Raw genomic sequence first — 6,000 nt, 5'->3', positions numbered from 1 at the left:
CACACTTCGCCTAAACACTCCAGGGCACTCTGTCTTTGCTAGAAGGTAGAATTGGCACTGGAAACAACATTTCAAAAAGGATCACGTTTGGAAAAAATATTAAAGAGAACAAATAGCATGTAAATCAGGATTAAACCGCTCTTATCAGGCGGGGTTTTTAATCCTCACTTCCTCAATGAAGTACAAAAGCAGAGAGTCACGAAAGCTTCTGATAAAAGACGATGGTTTAGGATTTTTGTAATTGTATGTAAGTGTCTGGGAAGGAATAGTCAGAAGTTCTCCATAAGCCACTTTGAAAATGTGAGTAAGTCTGTCTGTCAAGATTCACTGAGTCCCTTTTACCCACTGTTTTGGGCCACGCACTTTATTCCTCTCTCTTTAAATTGAAAATTCACATTGAAATGAAATGTTCTTTATCTAAAACATTGATTATCCAACGGCTTATTTGTTGTCTCCTGAGACATTTAGATAATCGAATTGCAGCAATGTATGGAGAAAATGAATTGTGGCTGCAAATAACTATGTAAAAATTGTACCTTCTTTCTCAATAATATAATCCTGTCATGCATCTGAGTCCAATCTGCTTGCTTTACTGACAAAAATATGGGTTTGGTCTGCAAAGCAAAGCAAGGGCTTCAGAGTTGTAGCACGCTAGCTGAATTCTGACTCCATTGTTGCCCGTCGGACTGTGAATTAAGTTGTGATTACAAGATGTTTATTATCTAACAGAAAGCTGCCCGTGTTAGGGTTTTGTTTTCCTCTCATCCCTGTCACCAGCATGTCTCTGCTTTCACTGCTTATGATCAGGAATCCATTAAGGCTTAAAAAAGTGCCCAGATTTACCAAAACGACCGTGTGCTCCAAAACGCTCCTTTGCTGCCTCTCCCCACTCGCTCTGCCCAATGGCTCCCTCCTTCCTCCCTCGCCCCGCAGGATGCCAGCTCGTCTTCCCTTGGTGTCCCAGCCAGGGGCGGCAGCTGAGCCCCCCCGGCGGCGGCTGGCACCCTCCCGCTGCCTCTGCCACCCCCCGCGCTCAGCCCTGGCTCCCGCCCGCGCCCCGGCTGCTGCTGACCACAGATCCGGGGCCCCGGGAGGGCGGCTTAATCCCCTCCTGCTGATGCTGGGGATGCAGGAGGCAGAACCACAGCTTGCTTTTCTGATGCGGGGGGCGGGGGGGGTTGCAGCAAGAGAATCTATAACAATAATATTTGGGCTCGTAAACCAAATTCATTATATTTAGAAGGTGCGGAAGGGGTATATCGTATCCCCACAAAATGTCAGACCTACAAAATAATTTATATCTGCACTTCACAGAAAGGCAAAACTGAGCAATGATTAAAAATCGTCTGTGTTATTATTTTGCTGTGGCTTCATAATAGCAGCAGGATAAACTACAGGTGAGAACACATTGAAAGTCTTTATTTTCAAACACTTACAATCATCAAAAAATAAAGTGCTGAAGGGCATGAAAATTGCCAGACCAAAAAGATTTTTTTCTTCCATTTGAAAGTCTAACAACATTGTAGCTGGCCATTTATAACACTGGCGTGCTGGGAGCCTACTGCTCCCGGGTCAAAATTATTTCAGCCCTGCTAGCTTTTATGCATAGTCTTTTCTCCTTGTTCTTTCTATACGTAGGACAGAGAAAGACTGTATGAAGATGTGGATGGGAGATTGCACAGATGCTGCCTGAAGTCGTCTGTGGGTTCCTGCTGCCATCAGGTCCCCTGGTGTCCACGACTCGGGTCACGATGGGGGGTGGAACCACAGAGCCCCAGAACGATGCCCCTACAGTCCAGTTCCCTTGCTGATTTTAAATAAACTGGTGACTATTTCTTGAGGCTAGGGAGTATCACAGTCACACAGCAGCTGTAGAAATCCATTACATTCTTTCTCAGTGTCAGCCCACCAACCCATGTATGTGTGCCTGTATGGAGGATGTATTCATCTGTTTGTACACACACACATGCACACACACACATCTCCAACAACATCCTCTTTTTATCTCAGTGAAAGCTCATTCAAGCTGGTTTATGATTTTAATTGATATCAATGCCTAAAACTCCAATAAGCTTGAAAAATCAGAACTTCTGTGTTGTCTATCATCATTAATAATGACTCAGAAAAATTGTTGCCTGTCATCTTTAAGTACAACTGGAGTATGAATTATGGAAACCTCCAGGGAGTAAATAGCAAGTACTCTGTGAACAAAAGGAGGCAAAACTATGATAGACAAATGTCAAGATTTTAAATCAAGATGATTACTTAACAACCTGTTAGTCAGAAGCTGTTTGATTGATCTTCTTTAGCTTTACAAATATATTCTTTCTTGCATTAGGTCTTTTAAATACGAGGCAACCGTTCTATCTGAAATAGCTTAGGGATTGTAGGTCCAGTTTTGAAAAAGAGATATGGGCTAGGTAATCTACCGAGTCTTCTCTGTTGCTGTTTATATGATCCTGTGTCTTTTGGGGCAGATCAGAATACTACAGTGACATTAATCAGAGTCTAAATTAAGGTTTTAGTGTCACCTCAACTAAGGAGTGGCCGAGCATTTTCTACAGTAGTGGAAGGAATAATTCTGTATCTGTGGTTCTGCCACACAACCCTGTGTTTAGCAGCTCTATTTTCTCTCGTACATTGATCTGCACATTTTTGATAATTTTACTATATATATGATGTCAGTTCTGCCAGGTAGCGCTAGTGCTGACCTCCTACTGCATTTCACACAGTGAGCTGAACGGGGATGTTACTCTTGGCATCAGGCTGTGGCACACATTTTGGGATAAAGAAGCTCAAAGACTGGTCAGGCAGCCAAAATAGAGGCTGAAACAAACAAATGTAGCAGTCCGCAGTTGGTTTGCTGGCATATTATTTATTTTGTTAATCAATGCTGTTAGTAAAATCCTTCCCAAGAAGTCATTCAAGTTTGGTATTATTTCTTTTTGAAGCTGTGGTTCATTAAAGCCTATTTTGTTATTAGCATTAAGGTTCCCTGCATATAAAGGCTCAGGCTCCAGGCTCCAGGTCAGGCACAAGCAGTTTAATAAGATTCAGATGGTATACAAGCTATCAGAGAGGTATAAAATTCTTCAGACTTGCAATAACAGCTCCTGTTCCTGGCAGACCATAATATCAGCAAACTCCAGTTCCGCTTTCTGTTTACTGTAGATGGTTCTGATTCACAGCGAAATTGAAATTACACAGGAAATCAAAATATTCAGACTTAAAGGAATGCGACAGAGAGGCTCTTTTACCCTTCCAAGACTATTTTATAATTCTGGGGAATGAGGGCATTTTGCAGTGTTTAGCACGCTAAAAATCTCACAGGGAGAAAAATATGTGATAGGAAAAAAGGCAACATAAAAAGATACTAATCCTCACTCAAAAAATTGCAGTGTGCATAGTCTAAGGACACATGATTGTCGTGACTTACATTTCCTATTGTTTAAAACATTACTCCTGGTGTTTAACATTGAAAAGTGTGATGCAGGAAGAGAGGAGCAGTATTGGATAGAAACATCTGCAAATGTATCTAGCTCATCAGTAACTCCTTATTTAAGCTCTGATTGGAATTTTTGCATAGAAATGAGGTTAAATCCCTAGACAGTTGCTAATCCCCCACTTAGAGTTGTAAATTTCCGTGCTGAACAGTATTCATGTGGATGAAGAGAGTCAGTCTTTGCACATGTGTTTGCATGTGTGTATGTATGTATGTATATGATACACCTGTGTCTGTTTTAATTGCAAATGCAGAATTTAAAAAATAAAATGGATTCACAGAAATATTCATATCCTTCTCTATTTTGTTGTTTGCAGAAGATCTGATACTTTTGGCTAGAAGATCTGCCATGCTGACAATGAATTTACAGCCTGGACATGAGCCAGCTTCACCATCTACTTATCTCCTCTTTAGTTTGCTAGTGTTATTGGCAAATTGCACCAACACACCACCATCCCTTTCATTCTGAGGGAAATGGAAAAACTTAAAAGATGTTCAATATTTTTTGTGTGAAATGTAGATACCAGTGAGGGTGATAAAAGCTTCAGCAACAAGGAAAAAAGAATGAAAGCTGGCAGAAATTATGTGTTCTTTCATGCTCTTTCAACTGTATTTTTGGACCAGTGTGATTACAAGGGAATTATATTCTGATGCATATATATATATATATATATATATATATATATATATATATATATATGCATGTGTTGGGACATCCAGACAGGCCACTCTTTAACAAAGCACACTGTCCCTGGGTGTGGTAAAAGACCTGTGTTCTCATTTCGGAGCTGTTCTCAAACTCACTAATTAATTCTACAACTCATATTCGTAATTACCATTATCATCTTTTTTTAATAATGAGTTTAAATTCCACAGAAATCTGGCTTCTTTTCCTCCCTCTGTCTCCACACAGAAAAGCTGTTGAATAAGCACAATCTATTTCTTATCTTTCAGGAACTCAGCCTGGTTCACAGTGTAAGCAGCTAAGCTGAAAGATTTAATTCATCTTGTTCATTAAAATTCAAATAATTATAAAGTCAGAGATGTTAACTTTTTGGTTGTTACAATACAGCTGGCAAACAGAGGATATTGCACCAACTGGGAGACTTAAAACCTCATCTTTGGTGGCCAGGTAATTTTATTTAACGGTTTAGCAGGAATTTAAATCAATACTTCTGAGAAATCTGCTTTATGAAATTATTATTATGAATAATTGATTTAAATGTGCTTTTCACAATCTTATGATATTTCACATGACATACATGTAGGGATTATTTCAAGTGCCTGTGGGTGTGTTTCTTGCTCTCTTTAAGTACTAGATAGAGTTCAGTGTAGAGAGGAATAACCCACAACCCCTTTAAGCCCTGATTCTGCAATTTTAATGGGCAACTGCACTTAGTTATGCAGGGTGGGTGGGACTGCTTGAAACATTTGTGCTCAAGAGACAGGGTAGAGCTGGGTTTATAACCTTTGCTGAGGCATTTTTGATTCCTTTTTCTAACTTTTTGCTCTCTGAAATCCCCCCGTGAAACATTTTTCTTCACTAGCTGCATTTGCCTTCTCAGCTCAAAACTTAGGATGCTTCCAAGAATAACCACCAAAAAAGTCAAGTGTATAGTTAGCTACAAACCTTTGGCATTGCCACACTTAAAGATGAAATATTTCCACCAAGGTGTTTACTGTATGGTATATTTTCACCTGCTGGTGCTACTGGTCAGAAATGTTCTGAATGGATTCGGATTTACCAGTTGTGAAATGAATGTCTGTCCTTGGGGAAAATCCGGTGAACTTCAGCAGCACTGATGTTCATGTTTTCTGCAGTTATATGCCAGAAAATGGACTCAGCTCCTACAAGACTTGAAGAATGGTGGGAATGAGTGAGACAAAGGGAAGGTATTGATAGCACAGCCAGCCTGGCCCCATTTATCAGCCAGGTTTCAACTTTCAACCTACTTTGAAAGAAAGAAACTAAAAATTTGACTGACCACCACATCACTGTTATGCCATACAGATGTGTCCCATTGCAGCCCAGCGTGTTTGTGGATGCAGTCGTTTGGATGATGGGCATAAGGAGACTGTTTGGACAAAAGAGTGGAGGTTATCTGGCAGTCTGATGCTTTTTTGTACAATCAGAGATACCAGTAATGCTTCTAGGGCAAAGGGGTGTTCTCTGAATCTGGCCTTGAGAGATGTGAAAAACTGCTGTGTTATTTGACAGCCGAAGGTACCTGTTCTCAATGCAAGGGGTAACTCCTAGCAATGTGTGCAAGGACACTAAGAGAAGAATTTGTGGGCAATAAAATAGGAAATTCCTAGCGCCCATCTTCGCAGCCCTTCTAAATGAATAGATCTCTCCAGCCTTTTATATTAAGTGATTAGAAAGAGTTAAATGAGCATGATTGCTATGGAAATTTCTTAGGCATTAATGTTTTCTACTTCTTCTGTATTGAATGCCCTTGTGATAGAAGAGAAAGAACAAACATCAAAAGTACCTTTTA

The sequence above is a fragment of the Mycteria americana genome, chromosome 2, assembly GCF_035582795.1.
Source record: "Mycteria americana isolate JAX WOST 10 ecotype Jacksonville Zoo and Gardens chromosome 2, USCA_MyAme_1.0, whole genome shotgun sequence".
NCBI lineage: Eukaryota > Metazoa > Chordata > Aves > Ciconiiformes > Ciconiidae > Mycteria > Mycteria americana.
The sequence above is the reverse complement of the archived record's forward strand: the minus strand, read 5'-3'. Positions refer to the sequence as shown.